Source organism: Pseudophryne corroboree, chromosome 6 (assembly GCF_028390025.1).
Source record: "Pseudophryne corroboree isolate aPseCor3 chromosome 6, aPseCor3.hap2, whole genome shotgun sequence".
Classification (NCBI taxonomy): Eukaryota; Metazoa; Chordata; class Amphibia; order Anura; family Myobatrachidae; genus Pseudophryne; species Pseudophryne corroboree.
The window spans coordinates 93,109,800-93,124,108 of record NC_086449.1 but is presented as its reverse complement, the minus strand read 5'-3'; the positions used below and the strand labels follow the sequence as shown (position 1 = coordinate 93,124,108).

The window sequence follows — 14,309 nt, the reverse complement described above, 5'->3', positions numbered from 1 at the left end:
AGTTGCCCAAAACCTTGTCACAATTAGTAGCAGTGGATCACATCTGCAATTGGAACCACATCAGACACAAGGAAACATCTGGCTACAACTATTAGTTTTTGTTCCTCTGCTTTTGAATCTGTTTAGAAACAACAATAAGATACCATTCCCATACCGGGAGTCGAACCCGGGCCGCCGGGGTGAAAACCAGGAATCCTTACCACTAGACCATATGGGAAGCTGAAATAAATCTACTTCAAAGTTTCATACAAGGAAAACATTTTTACTGATATCGGAAATTTGTTAAACCAAAATGCCTCACCTTTTCTAATCCAAAAATAAGCCAACAGTTGCCTTGTTATCGCAGTTGGTAGCGCGTCAGTCTCATAATCTGAAGGTCGTGAGTTCAAGCCTCACACAGGGCATTTTTATTGATGTCTATTTTGGGAGCATGGCATTGCAATATGAGAGATGCAGTCCTGTTTCTAACAAACTAGACTGATTGCATCAAAATGTTACCTTTCAGAAAGAGTTGTGTCATCTGTTTAAAATTGCAGATAAGCTTTAATAATTCACCTGACCTATAAAAGATTTCAGACCAGCAATAAAAGAAAAGATGTCAAATAACTCATCCAAGATGTACCCATTTAGGGGGAAAAAAGCATAAAGCATTTTTCATTCTATTTGTCATGACTGTTGTCCTCAGAACAGTGCATTGCAACTTGAGAGTTAAAACTCTGTTTCTTGTAAAGTTGCCAGAACACCTATCCGGATTGAAGGAATTTTCTCTTTATAACAGGACTTAACATCTGTAAATTTGTTTTAACGCCAAAGGATTTTAGACCATAACTAATGGAAAAGGTGTTTTCAGATCACTTGACACATTTGTAACATTTTTTTATTTTATTTTTCATGCAGCTGGAATCAATGATGGAAAAGGGGAGCATAATGCATTGTTCTATTCTTTGTAATTTTTGTCCTCAGAGAGCTTCTCACAGTTTCATAATACCTGGAAATTTTACCTGTGATAAGGCCAATGATAATGGCACAGCAGTTGCCCAAAACCTTGTCACAATTAGTAGCAGTGGATCACGTCTGCAATTGGAACCACATCAGACACAAGGAAACATCTGGCTACAACTATTAGTTTTTGTTCCTCTGCTTTTGAATCTGTTTGGAAAAAACAATAAGATTCTATTCCCATACCGGGAGTCGAACCCGGGCCGCCTGGGTGAAAACCAAGAATCCTTACCGCTATAAAGGGAATTTTCTCTTTATAACAGGACTTAACATCTGTAAATTTGTTTTAACGCCAAAGGATTTTAGACCGTTAACTAATGGAAAAGGTGTTTTCAGATCACTTGACACATTTGTAACGTTTTTTTATTTTATTTTTCATGCAGCTGGAATCAATGATGGAAAAGGGGAGCATAATGCATTGTTCTATTCTTTGTGATTTTTGTGCTCAGAGAGCCCATTTCTCACAGTTTCATAATACCTGGAAATTTTACCTGTGATAAGGCCAATGATAATGGCACAGCAGTTGCCCAAAACCTTGTCACAATTAGTAGCAGTGGATCACGTCTGCAATTGGAACCACATCAGACACAAGGAAACATCTGGCTACAACTATTAGTTTTTGTTCCTCTGCGTTTGAATCTGTTTAGAAACAACAATAAGATTATATTCCCATACCGGGTGTAGAACCCAGGCCGCCTGGGTGAAAACTAGGAATCCTTACCGCTAGACCATATGGGAAGCTGGAATAAATCTACTTCAAAGTTTCATACAATGAAAACATTTTTACTGATATCGGAAATTTGTTAAAACAAAATGCCTCACCTTTTCTAATCCAAATCTAAGGCTACAGTTGCCTTGTTAGCGCAGTTGGTAGCGCGTAAATCTCATAATCTGAAGTTCGTGAGTTCAAGCCTCACACAGGGCATTTTTATTGATGTCTATTTTGGGAGCATGGCATTGCAATATGAGAGATGCAGTCCTGTTTCTAACAAACTAGACTGATTGCATCAAAATGTTACCTTTCAGAAAGAGTTGTGTCATCTGTTTATAATTGCAGATAAGCTTTAATAATTCACCTGACCTATAAAAGATTTCAGACCAGCAATAAAAGAAAAGATGTCAAATAACTCATCCAAGATGTACCCATTTAGGGGAAAAAAAGCATAAAGCATTTTTCATTCTATTTGTCATGACTGTTGTCCTCAGAACAGTGCATTGTAACTTGAGAGTTAAAACTCTGTTTCTTGTAAAGTTGCCAGAACACCTATCCGGATTGAAGGAATTTTCTCTTTATAACAGGACTTAACATCTGTAAATTTGTTTTAACGCCAAAGGATTTTAGACCATAACTAATGGAAAAGGTGTTTTCAGATCACTTGACACATTTGTAACATCTTTTTATTTTATTTTTCATGCAGCTGGAATCAATGATGGAAAAGGGGAGCATAATGCATTGTTCTATTCTTTGTAATTTTTGTCCTCAGAGAGTTTCTCACAGTTTCATAATACCTGGAAATTTTACCTGTGATAAGGCCAATGATAATGGCACAGCAGTTGCCCAAAACCTTGTCACAATTAGTAGCAGTGGATCACGTCTGCAATTGGTACCACATCAGACACAAGGAAACATCTGGCTACAACTATTAGTTTTTGTTCCTCTGCTTTTGAATCTGTTTAGAAACAACAATAAGATTCTATTCCCATACCGGGAGTCGAACCCGGGCCGCCTGGGTGAAAACCAAGAATCCTTACCGCTATAAAGGGAATTTTCTCTTTATAACAGGACTTAACATCTGTAAATTTGTTTTAACGCCAAAGGATTTTAGACCGTTAACTAATGGAAAAAGTGTTTTCAGATCACTTGACACATTTGTAACGTTTTTTTATTTTATTTTTCATGCAGCTGGAATCAATGATGGAAAAGGGGAGCATAATGCATTGTTCTATTCTTTGTGATTTTTGTGCTCAGAGAGCCCATTTCTCACAGTTTCATAATACCTGGAAATTTTACCTGTGATAAGGCCAATGATAATGGCACAGCAGTTGCCCAAAACCTTGTCACAATTAGTAGCAGTGGATCACATCTGCAATTGGAACCACATCAGACACAAGGAAACATCTGGCTACAACTATTAGTTTTTGTTCCTCTGCTTTTGAATCTGTTTAGAAACAACAATAAGATTCCATTCCCATACCGGGAGTCGAACTCGGGCCGCCTGGGTGAAAACCAGGAATGCTTACCGCTAGACCATATGGGAAGCTGAAATAAATCTACTTCAAAGTTTCATACAAGGAAAACATTTTTACTGATATCGGAAATTTGTTAAACCAAAATGCCTCACCTTTTCTAATCCAAATCTACGGCTACAGTTGCCTTGTTAGCGCAGTTGGTAGCGCGTCAGTCTCATAATCTGAAGGTCGTGAGTTCAAGCCTCACACAGGGCATTTTTATTGATGTCTATTTTGGGAGCATGGCATTGCAATATGAGAGATGCAGTCCTGTTTCTAACAAACTAGACTGATAGCATCAAAATGTTACCTTTCAGAAAGAGTTTGTCATCTGTTTATAATTGCAGATAAGCTTTAATAATTCACCTGACCTATAAAAGATTTCAGACCAGCAATAAAAGAAAAGATGTCAAATAACTCATCCAAGATGTACCCATTTAGGGGAAAAAAAGCATAAAGCATTTTTCATTCTATTTGTCATGACTGTTGTCCTCAGAACAGTGCATTGCAACTTGAGAGTTAAAACTCTGTTTCTTGTAAAGTTGCCAGAACACCTATCCGGATAGAAGGAATTTTCTCTTTATAACAGGACTTAACATCTGTAAATTTGTTTTAACGCCAAAGGATTTTAGACCATAACTAATGGAAAAGGTGTTTTCAGATCACTTGACACATTTGTAACATTTTTTTATTTTATTTTTCATGCAGCTGGAATCAATGATGGAAAAGGGGAGCATAATGCATTGTTCTATTCTTTGTAATTTTTGTCCTCAGAGAGCCCATTTCTCACAGTTTCATAATACCTAGAAATTTTACCTGTGATAAGGCCAATGATAATGGCACAGCAGTTGCCCAAAACCTTGTCACAATTAGTAGCAGTGGATCACGTCTGCAATTGGAACCACATCAGACACAAGGAAACATCTGGCTACAACTATTAGTTTTTGTTCCTCTGCTTTTGAATCTGTTTAGAAACAACAATAAGATTATATTCCCATAGCGGGAGTCGAACCCGGGCCACCTGGGTGAAAACCAAGAATCCTTACCGCTAGACCATATGGGAAGCTGAAATAAATCTCCTTCAAAGTTTCATACAAGGAAAACATTTTTACTGATATCGGAAATTTGTTAAACCAAAATGCCTCACCTTTTCTAATCCAAAAATAAGCCAACAGTTGCCTTGTTATCGCAGTTGGTAGCGCGTCAGTCTCATAATCTGAAGGTCGTGAGTTCAAGCCTCACACAGGGTATTTTTATTGATGTCTATTTTGGGAGCATGGCATTGCAATATGAGAGATACAGTCCTGTTTCTAACAAACTAGACTGATTGCATCAAAATGTTACCTTTCAGAAAGAGTTGTGTCATCTGTTTATAATTGCAGATAAGCTTTAATAATTCACCTGACCTATAAAGGTTTTCAGACCAGCAATAAAAGAAAAGATGTCAAATAACTCATCCAAGATCTACCCCATTTAGGGGAAAAAAAGCATAAAGCATTTTTCATTCTATTTGTCATGACTGTTGTCCTCAGAACAGTGCATTGTAACTTTAGAGTTAAAACTCTGTTTCTTGTAAAGTTGCCAGAACACCTGTCCGGATAGAAGGAATTTTCTCTTTATAACAGGACTTAACATTTGTAAATTTGTTTTAACGCCAAAGGATTTTAGACTATAACTAATGGAAAAGGTGTTTTCAGATCACTTGACACATTTGTAACTTTTTTTTATTTTATTTTTCATGCAGCTGGAATCAATGATGGAAAAGGGGAGCATAATGCATTGTTCTATTCTTTGTAATTTTTGTCCTCAGAGAGCCCATTTCTCACAGTTTCATAATACCTGGAAATTTTACCTGTGATTGGGCCAATGATAATGGCACAGCAGTTGCCCAAAACCTTGTCACAATTAGTAGCAGTGGATCACATCTGCAATTGGAACCACATCAGACACAAGGAAACATCTGGCTACAACTATTAGTTTTTGTTCCTCTGCTTTTGAATCTGTTTAGAAACAACAATAAGATACCATTCCCATACCGGGAGTCGAACCCGGGCCGCCGGGGTGAAAACCAGGAATCCTTACCACTAGACCATATGGGAAGCTGAAATAAATCTACTTCAAAGTTTCATACAAGGAAAACATTTTTACTGATATCGGAAATTTGTTAAACCAAAATGCCTCACCTTTTCTAATCCAAAAATAAGCCAACAGTTGCCTTGTTATCGCAGTTGGTAGCGCGTCAGTCTCATAATCTGAAGGTCGTGAGTTCAAGCCTCACACAGGGCATTTTTATTGATGTCTATTTTGGGAGCATGGCATTGCAATATGAGAGATGCAGTCCTGTTTCTAACAAACTAGACTGATTGCATCAAAATGTTACCTTTCAGAAAGAGTTGTGTCATCTGTTTAAAATTGCAGATAAGCTTTAATAATTCACCTGACCTATAAAAGATTTCAGACCAGCAATAAAAGAAAAGATGTCAAATAACTCATCCAAGATGTACCCATTTAGGGGGAAAAAAGCATAAAGCATTTTTCATTCTATTTGTCATGACTGTTGTCCTCAGAACAGTGCATTGCAACTTGAGAGTTAAAACTCTGTTTCTTGTAAAGTTGCCAGAACACCTATCCGGATTGAAGGAATTTTCTCTTTATAACAGGACTTAACATCTGTAAATTTGTTTTAACGCCAAAGGATTTTAGACCATAACTAATGGAAAAGGTGTTTTCAGATCACTTGACACATTTGTAACATTTTTTTATTTTATTTTTCATGCAGCTGGAATCAATGATGGAAAAGGGGAGCATAATGCATTGTTCTATTCTTTGTAATTTTTGTCCTCAGAGAGCTTCTCACAGTTTCATAATACCTGGAAATTTTACCTGTGATAAGGCCAATGATAATGGCACAGCAGTTGCCCAAAACCTTGTCACAATTAGTAGCAGTGGATCACGTCTGCAATTGGAACCACATCAGACACAAGGAAACATCTGGCTACAACTATTAGTTTTTGTTCCTCTGCTTTTGAATCTGTTTGGAAAAAACAATAAGATTCTATTCCCATACCGGGAGTCGAACCCGGGCCGCCTGGGTGAAAACCAAGAATCCTTACCGCTATAAAGGGAATTTTCTCTTTATAACAGGACTTAACATCTGTAAATTTGTTTTAACGCCAAAGGATTTTAGACCATAACTAATGGAAAAGGTGTTTTCAGATCACTTGACACATTTGTAACATTTTTTTATTTTATTTTTCATGCAGCTGGAATCAATGATGGAAAAGGGGAGCATAATGCATTGTTCTATTCTTTGTAATTTTTGTCCTCAGAGAGCCCATTTCTCACAGTTTCATAATACCTGGAAATTTTACCTGTGATAAGGCCAATGATAATGGCACAGCAGTTGCCCAAAACCTTGTCACAATTAGTAGCAGTGGATCACGTCTACAATTGGAACCACATCAGACACAAGGAAACATCTGGCTACAACTATTAGTTTTTGTTCCTCTGCTTTTGAATCTGTTTAGAAACAACAATAAGATTATATTCCCATAGCGGGAGTCGAACCCGGGCCACCTGGGTGAAAACCAAAAATCCTTACCGCTAGACCATATGGGAAGCTGAAATAAATCTCCTTCAAAGTTTCATACAAGGAAAACATTTTTACTGATATCGGAAATTTGTTAAACCAAAATGCCTCACCTTTTCTAATCCAAAAATAAGCCAACAGTTGCCTTGTTATCGCAGTTGGTAGCGCGTCAGTCTCATAATCTGAAGGTCGTGAGTTCAAGCCTCACACAGGGCATTTTTATTGATGTCTATTTTGGGAGCATGGCATTGCAATATGAGAGATACAGTCCTGTTTCTAACAAACTAGACTGATTGCATCAAAATGTTACCTTTCAGAAAGAGTTGTGTCATCTGTTTATAATTGTAGATAAGCTTTAATAATTCACCTGACCTATAAAGGTTTTCAGACCAGCAATAAAAGAAAAGATGTCAAATAACTCATCCAAGATCTACCCCATTTAGGGGAAAAAAAGCATAAAGCATTTTTCATTCTATTTGTCATGACTGTTGTCCTCAGAACAGTGCATTGTAACTTGAGAGTTAAAACTCTGTTTCTTGTAAAGTTGCCAGAACACCTGTCCGGATAGAAGGAATTTTCTCTTTATAACAGGACTTAACATTTGTAAATTTGTTTTAACGCCAAAGGATTTTAGACTATAACTAATGGAAAAGGTGTTTTCAGATCACTTGACACATTTGTAACATTTTTTTATTTTATTTTTCATGCAGCTGGAATCAATGATGGAAAAGGGGAGCATAATGCATTGTTCTATTCTTTGTAATTTTTGTCCTCAGAGAGCCCATTTCTCACAGTTTCATAATACCTGGAAATTTTACCTGTGATTGGGCCAATGATAATGGCACAGCAGTTGCCCAAAACCTTGTCACAATTAGTAGCAGTGGATCACATCTGCAATTGGAACCACATCAGACACAAGGAAACATCTGGCTACAACTATTAGTTTTTGTTCCTCTGCTTTTGAATCTGTTTAGAAACAACAATAAGATACCATTCCCATACCGGGAGTCGAACCCGGGCCGCCGGGGTGAAAACCAGGATTCCTTACCACTAGACCATATGGGAAGCTGAAATAAATCTACTTCAAAGTTTCATACAAGGAAAACATTTTTACTGATATCGGAAATTTGTTAAACCAAAATGCCTCACCTTTTCTAATCCAAAAATAAGCCAACAGTTGCCTTGTTATCGCAGTTGGTAGCGCGTCAGTCTCATAATCTGAAGGTCGTGAGTTCAAGCCTCACACAGGGCATTTTTATTGATGTCTATTTTGGGAGCATGGCATTGCAATATGAGAGATACAGTCCTGTTTCTAACAAACTAGACTGATTGCATCAAAATGTTACCTTTCAGAAAGAGTTGTGTCATCTGTTTATAATTGCAGATAAGCTTTAATAATTCACCTGACCTATAAAGGTTTTCAGACCAGCAATAAAAGAAAAGATGTCAAATAACTCATCCAAGATCTACCCCATTTAGGGGAAAAAAAGCATAAAGCATTTTTCATTCTATTTGTCATGACTGTTGTCCTCAGAACAGTGCATTGTAACTTGAGAGTTAAAACTCTGTTTCTTGTAAAGTTGCCAGAACACCTGTCCGGATAGAAGGAATTTTCTCTTTATAACAGGACTTAACATTTGTAAATTTGTTTTAACGCCAAAGGATTTTAGACTATAACTAATGGAAAAGGTGTTTTCAGATCACTTGACACATTTGTAACATTTTTTTATTTTATTTTTCATGCAGCTGGAATCAATGATGGAAAAGGGGAGCATAATGCATTGTTCTATTCTTTGTGATTTTTGTCCTCAGAGAGCCCATTTCTCACAGTTTCATAATACCTGGAAATTTTACCTGTGATTGGGCCAATGATAATGGCACAGCAATTGCTCAAAACCTTGTCACAATTAGTAGCAGTGGATCACATCTGCAATTGGAACCACATCAGACACAAGGAAACATCTGGCTACAACTATTAGTTTTTGTTCCTCTGCTTTTGAATCTGTTTAGAAACAACAATAAGATACCTTTCCCATACCGGGAGTCGAACCCGGGCCGCCTGGGTGAAAACCAGGAATCCTTACCACTAGACCATATGGGAAGCTGAAATAAATCTACTTCAAAGTTTCATACAAGGAAAACATTTTTACTGATATCGGAAATTTGTTAAACCAAAATGCCTCACCTTTTCTAATCCAAAAATAAGCCAACAGTTGCCTTGTTATCGCAGTTGGTAGCGCGTCAGTCTCATAATCTGAAGGTCGTGAGTTCAAGCCTCACACAGGGCATTTTTATTGATGTCTATTTTGGGAGCATGGCATTGCAATATGAGAGATGCAGTCCTGTTTCTAACAAACTAGACTGATTGCATCAAAATGTTACCTTTCAGAAAGAGTTGTGTCATCTGTTTAAAATTGCAGATAAGCTTTAATAATTCACCTGACCTATAAAGGTTTTCAGACCAGCAATAAAAGAAAAGATGTCAAATAACTCATCCAAGATGTACCCATTTAGGGGAAAAAAAGCATAAAGCATTTTTCATTCTATTTGTCATGACTGTTGTCCTCAGAACAGTGCATTGTAACTTGAGAGTTAAAACTCTGTTTCTTGTAAAGTTGCCAGAACACCTATCCGGATTGAAGGAATTTTCTCTTTATAACAGGACTTAACATCTGTAAATTTGTTTTAACGCCAAAGGATTTTAGACCATAACTAATGGAAAAGGTGTTTTCAGATCACTTGACACATTTGTAACATTTTTTTATTTTATTTTTCATGCAGCTGGAATCAATGATGGAAAAGGGGAGCATAATGCATTGTTCTATTCTTTGTAATTTTTGTCCTCAGAGAGCCCATTTCTCACAGTTTCATAATACCTGGAAATTTTACCTGTGATAAGGCCAATGATAATGGCACAGCAGTTGCCCAAAACCTTGTCACAATTAGTAGCAGTGGATCACGTCTGCAATTGGAACCACATCAGACACAAGGAAACATCTGGCTACAACTATTAGTTTTTGTTCCTCTGCTTTTGAATCTGTTTAGAAACAACAATAAGATTATATTCCCATAGCGGGAGTCGAACCCGGGCCACCTGGGTGAAAACCAAAAATCCTTACCGCTAGACCATATGGGAAGCTGAAATAAATCTCCTTCAAAGTTTCATACAAGGAAAACATTTTTACTGATATCGGAAATTTGTTAAACCAAAATGCCTCACCTTTTCTAATCCAAAAATAAGCCAACAGTTGCCTTGTTATCGCAGTTGGTAGCGCGTCAGTCTCATAATCTGAAGGTCGTGAGTTCAAGCCTCACACAGGGCATTTTTATTGATGTCTATTTTGGGAGCATGGCATTGCAATATGAGAGATACAGTCCTGTTTCTAACAAACTAGACTGATTGCATCAAAATATTACCTTTCAGAAAGAGTTGTGTCATCTGTTTATAATTGCAGATAAGCTTTAATAATTCACCTGACCTTTAAAGGTTTTCAGACCAGCAATAAAAGAAAAGATGTCAAATAACTCATCCAAGATCTACCCCATTTAGGGGAAAAAAAGCATAAAGCATTTTTCATTCTATTTGTCATGACTGTTGTCCTCAGAACAGTGCATTGTAACTTGAGAGTTAAAACTCTGTTTCTTGTAAAGTTGCCAGAACACCTGTCTGGATAGAAGGAATTTTCTCTTTATAACAGGACTTAACATTTGTTAATTTGTTTTAACGCCAAAGGATTTTAGACTATAACTAATGGAAAAGGTGTTTTCAGATCACTTGACACATTTGTAACATTTTTTTATTTTATTTTTCATGCAGCTGGAATCAATGATGGAAAAGGGGAGCATAATGCATTGTTCTATTCTTTGTGATTTTTGTCCTCAGATAGCCCATTTCTCACAGTTTCATAATACCTGGAAATGTTACCTGTGATAAGGCCAATGATAATGGCACAGCAGTTGCCCAAAACCTTGTCACAATTAGTAGCAGTGGATCACGTCTGCAATTGGAACCACATCAGACACAAGGAAACATCTGGCTACAACTATTAGTTTTTGTTCCTCTGCGTTTGAATCTGTTTAGAAACAACAATAAGATTCCATTCCCATACCGGGTGTAGAACCCAGGTCGCCTGGGTGAAAACTAGGAATCCTTACCGCTAGACCATATGGGAAGCTGAAATAAATCTACTTCAAAGTTTCATACAAGGAAAACATTTTTACTGATATCGGAAATTTGTTAAACCAAAATGCCTCACCTTTTCTAATCCAAATCTAAGGCTACAGTTGCCTTGTTAGCGCAGTTGGTAGCGCGTAAATCTCATAATCTGAAGTTCGTGAGTTCAAGCCTCACACAGGGCATTTTTATTGATGTCTATTTTGGGAGCATGGCATTGCAATATGAGAGATGCAGTCCTGTTTCTAACAAACTAGACTGATTGCATCAAAATGTTACCTTTCAGAAAGAGTTGTGTCATCTGTTTATAATTGCAGATAAGCTTTAATAATTCACCTGACCTATAAAAGATTTCAGACCAGCAATAAAAGAAAAGATGTCAAATAACTCATCCAAGATGTACCCATTTAGGGGAAAAAAAGCATAAAGCATTTTTCATTCTATTTGTCATGACTGTTGTCCTCAGAACAGTGCATTGTAACTTGAGAGTTAAAACTCTGTTTCTTGTAAAGTTGCCAGAACACCTATCCGGATTGAAGGAATTTTCTCTTTATAACAGGACTTAACATCTGTAAATTTGTTTTAACGCCAAAGGATTTTAGACCATAACTAATGGAAAAGGTGTTTTCAGATCACTTGACACATTTGTAACATTTTTTTATTTTATTTTTCATGCAGCTGGAATCAATGATGGAAAAGGGGAGCATAATGCATTGTTCTATTCTTTGTAATTTTTGTCCTTAGAGAGTTTCTCACAGTTTCATAATACCTGGAAATTTTACCTGTGATAAGGCCAATGATAATGGCACAGCAGTTGCCCAAAACCTTGTCACAATTAGTAGCAGTGGATCACGTCTGCAATTGGAACCACATCAGACACAAGGAAACATCTGGCTACAACTATTAGTTTTTGTTCCTCTGCTTTTGAATCTGTTTGGAAAAAACAATAAGATTCTATTCCCATACCGGGAGTCGAACCCGGGCCGCCTGGGTGAAAACCAAGAATCCTTACCGCTATAAAGGGAATTTTCTCTTTATAACAGGACTTAACATCTGTAAATTTGTTTTAACGCCAAAGGATTTTAGACCATAACTAATGGAAAAGGTGTTTTCAGATCACTTGACACATTTGTAACATTTTTTTATTTTATTTTTCATGCAGCTGGAATCAATGATGGAAAAGGGGAGCATAATGCATTGTTCTATTCTTTGTAATTTTTGTCCTCAGAGAGCCCATTTCTCACAGTTTCATAATACCTGGAAATTTTACCTGTGATAAGGCCAATGATAATGGCACAGCAGTTTCCTTGTTATCGCAGTTGGTAGCGCGTCAGTCTCATAATCTGAAGGTCGTGAGTTCAAGCCTCACACAGGGCATTTTTATTGATGTCTATTTTGGGAGCATGGCATTGCAATATGAGAGATACAGTCCTGTTTCTAACAAACTAGACTGATTGCATCAAAATATTACTTTTCAGAAAGAGTTGTGTCATCTGTTTATAATTGCAGATAAGCTTTAATAATTCACCTGACCTATAAAGGTTTTCAGACCAGCAATAAAAGAAAAGATGTCAAATAACTCATCCAAGATCTACCCCATTTAGGGGAAAAAAAGCATAAAGCATTTTTCATTCTATTTGTCATGACTGTTGTCCTCAGAACAGTGCATTGTAACTTGAGAGTTAAAACTCTGTTTCTTGTAAAGTTGCCAGAACACCTATCCGGATTGAAGGAATTTTCTCTTTATAACAGGACTTAACATCTGTAAATTTGTTTTAACGCCAAAGGATTTTAGACCATAACTAATGGAAAAGGTGTTTTCAGATCACTTGACACATTTGTAACATTTTTTTATTTTATTTTTCATGCAGCTGGAATCAATGATGGAAAAGGGGAGCATAATGCATTGTTCTATTCTTTGTGATTTTTGTCCTCAGATAGCCCATTTCTCACAGTTTCATAATACCTGGAAATAATACCTGTGATAAGGCCAATGATAATGGCACAGCAGTTGCCCAAAACCTTGTCACAATTAGTAGCAGTGGATCACGTCTGCAATTGGAACCACATCAGACACAAGGAAACATCTGACTACAACTATTAGTTTTTGTTCCTCTGCGTTTGAATCTGTTTAGAAACAACAATAAGATTCCATTCCCATACCGGGTGTAGAACCCAGGCCGCCTGGGTGAAAACTAGGAATCCTTACCGCTAGACCATATGGGAAGCTGAGATAAATCTACTTCAAAGTTTCATACAAGGAAAACATTTTTACTGATATCGGAAATTTGTTAAACCAAAATGCCTCACCTTTTCTAATCCAAATCTAAGGCTACAGTTGCCTTGTTAGCACAGTTGGTAGCGCGTAAATCTCATAATCTGAAGTTCGTGAGTTCAAGCCTCACACAGGGCATTTTTATTGATGTCTATTTTGGGAGCATGGCATTGCAATATGAGAGATGCAGTCCTGTTTCTAACAAACTAGACTGATTGCATCAAAATGTTACCTTTCAGAAAGAGTTGTGTCATCTGTTTATAATTGCAGATAAGCTTTAATAATTCACCTGACCTATAAAAGATTTCAGACCAGCAATAAAAGGAAAGATGTCAAATAACTCATCCAAGATGTACCCATTTAGGGGAAAAAAAGCATGAAGCATTTTTCATTCTATTTGGCATGACTGTTGTCCTCAGAACAGTGCATTGTAACTTGAGAGTTAAAACTCTGTTTCTTGTAAAGTTGCCAGAACACCTATCCGGATTGAAGGAATTTTCTCTTTATAACAGGACTTAACACCTGTAAATTTGTTTTAACGCCAAAGGATTTTAGACCATAACTAATGGAAAAGGTGTTTTCAGATCACTTGACACATTTGTAACATTTTTTTATTTTATTTTTCATGCAGCTGGAATCAATGAAGGAAAAGGGGAGCATAATGCATTGTTCTATTCTTTGTAATTTTTGTCCTCAGAGAGTTTCTCACAGTTTCATAATACCTGGAAATTTTACCTGTGATAAGGCCAATGATAATGGCACAGCAGTTGCCCAAAACCTTGTCACAATTAGTAGCAGTGGATCACGTCTGCAATTGGTACCACATCAGACACAAGGAAACATCTGGCTACAACTATTAGTTTTTGTTCCTCTGCTTTTGAATCTGTTTAGAAACAACAATAAGATTCTATTCCCATACCGGGAGTCGAACCCGGGCCGCCTGGGTGAAAACCAAGAATCCTTACCGCTATAAAGGGAATTTTCTCTTTATAACAGGACTTAACATCTGTAAATTTGTTTTAACGCCAAAGGATTTTAGACCA

General features: G+C 37.0%; 19 non-coding genes across 19 annotated transcripts; 12 read left to right on the top strand and 7 right to left on the bottom strand.

Moving 5' to 3' along the window:
• Nucleotides 1–145: 145 nt before the first annotated feature.
• TRNAE-UUC (transfer RNA glutamic acid (anticodon UUC)) lies at nt 146–217 on the bottom strand. The gene has a single exon. It is a non-coding gene; the product is annotated as a tRNA-Glu (tRNA).
• A 114-nt stretch (nt 218–331) lies between these two features.
• Nucleotides 332–404, top strand: TRNAM-CAU (transfer RNA methionine (anticodon CAU)). Its single transcript has one exon. It is a non-coding gene; the product is annotated as a tRNA-Met (tRNA).
• A 1,447-nt stretch (nt 405–1,851) lies between these two features.
• TRNAM-CAU (transfer RNA methionine (anticodon CAU)) lies at nt 1,852–1,924 on the top strand. Its single transcript has one exon. It is a non-coding gene; the product is annotated as a tRNA-Met (tRNA).
• Nucleotides 1,925–3,371: 1,447 nt separating this feature from the next.
• On the top strand, nt 3,372–3,444 carry TRNAM-CAU (transfer RNA methionine (anticodon CAU)). The gene has a single exon. It is a non-coding gene; the product is annotated as a tRNA-Met (tRNA).
• A 775-nt stretch (nt 3,445–4,219) lies between these two features.
• On the bottom strand, nt 4,220–4,291 carry TRNAE-UUC (transfer RNA glutamic acid (anticodon UUC)). The gene has a single exon. It is a non-coding gene; the product is annotated as a tRNA-Glu (tRNA).
• Nucleotides 4,292–4,405: 114 nt separating this feature from the next.
• Nucleotides 4,406–4,478, top strand: TRNAM-CAU (transfer RNA methionine (anticodon CAU)). Its single transcript has one exon. It is a non-coding gene; the product is annotated as a tRNA-Met (tRNA).
• A 777-nt stretch (nt 4,479–5,255) lies between these two features.
• TRNAE-UUC (transfer RNA glutamic acid (anticodon UUC)) lies at nt 5,256–5,327 on the bottom strand. Its single transcript has one exon. It is a non-coding gene; the product is annotated as a tRNA-Glu (tRNA).
• Nucleotides 5,328–5,441: 114 nt separating this feature from the next.
• Nucleotides 5,442–5,514, top strand: TRNAM-CAU (transfer RNA methionine (anticodon CAU)). The gene has a single exon. It is a non-coding gene; the product is annotated as a tRNA-Met (tRNA).
• A 1,260-nt stretch (nt 5,515–6,774) lies between these two features.
• On the bottom strand, nt 6,775–6,846 carry TRNAE-UUC (transfer RNA glutamic acid (anticodon UUC)). Its single transcript has one exon. It is a non-coding gene; the product is annotated as a tRNA-Glu (tRNA).
• A 114-nt stretch (nt 6,847–6,960) lies between these two features.
• On the top strand, nt 6,961–7,033 carry TRNAM-CAU (transfer RNA methionine (anticodon CAU)). The gene has a single exon. It is a non-coding gene; the product is annotated as a tRNA-Met (tRNA).
• A 777-nt stretch (nt 7,034–7,810) lies between these two features.
• Nucleotides 7,811–7,882, bottom strand: TRNAE-UUC (transfer RNA glutamic acid (anticodon UUC)). The gene has a single exon. It is a non-coding gene; the product is annotated as a tRNA-Glu (tRNA).
• A 114-nt stretch (nt 7,883–7,996) lies between these two features.
• TRNAM-CAU (transfer RNA methionine (anticodon CAU)) lies at nt 7,997–8,069 on the top strand. Its single transcript has one exon. It is a non-coding gene; the product is annotated as a tRNA-Met (tRNA).
• Nucleotides 8,070–8,846: 777 nt separating this feature from the next.
• On the bottom strand, nt 8,847–8,918 carry TRNAE-UUC (transfer RNA glutamic acid (anticodon UUC)). The gene has a single exon. It is a non-coding gene; the product is annotated as a tRNA-Glu (tRNA).
• A 114-nt stretch (nt 8,919–9,032) lies between these two features.
• TRNAM-CAU (transfer RNA methionine (anticodon CAU)) lies at nt 9,033–9,105 on the top strand. Its single transcript has one exon. It is a non-coding gene; the product is annotated as a tRNA-Met (tRNA).
• Nucleotides 9,106–9,881: 776 nt separating this feature from the next.
• On the bottom strand, nt 9,882–9,953 carry TRNAE-UUC (transfer RNA glutamic acid (anticodon UUC)). Its single transcript has one exon. It is a non-coding gene; the product is annotated as a tRNA-Glu (tRNA).
• A 114-nt stretch (nt 9,954–10,067) lies between these two features.
• Nucleotides 10,068–10,140, top strand: TRNAM-CAU (transfer RNA methionine (anticodon CAU)). Its single transcript has one exon. It is a non-coding gene; the product is annotated as a tRNA-Met (tRNA).
• Nucleotides 10,141–11,103: 963 nt separating this feature from the next.
• On the top strand, nt 11,104–11,176 carry TRNAM-CAU (transfer RNA methionine (anticodon CAU)). Its single transcript has one exon. It is a non-coding gene; the product is annotated as a tRNA-Met (tRNA).
• Nucleotides 11,177–12,295: 1,119 nt separating this feature from the next.
• TRNAM-CAU (transfer RNA methionine (anticodon CAU)) lies at nt 12,296–12,368 on the top strand. The gene has a single exon. It is a non-coding gene; the product is annotated as a tRNA-Met (tRNA).
• Nucleotides 12,369–13,331: 963 nt separating this feature from the next.
• On the top strand, nt 13,332–13,404 carry TRNAM-CAU (transfer RNA methionine (anticodon CAU)). Its single transcript has one exon. It is a non-coding gene; the product is annotated as a tRNA-Met (tRNA).
• The last annotated feature ends 905 nt before the right edge of the window (nt 13,405–14,309 follow it).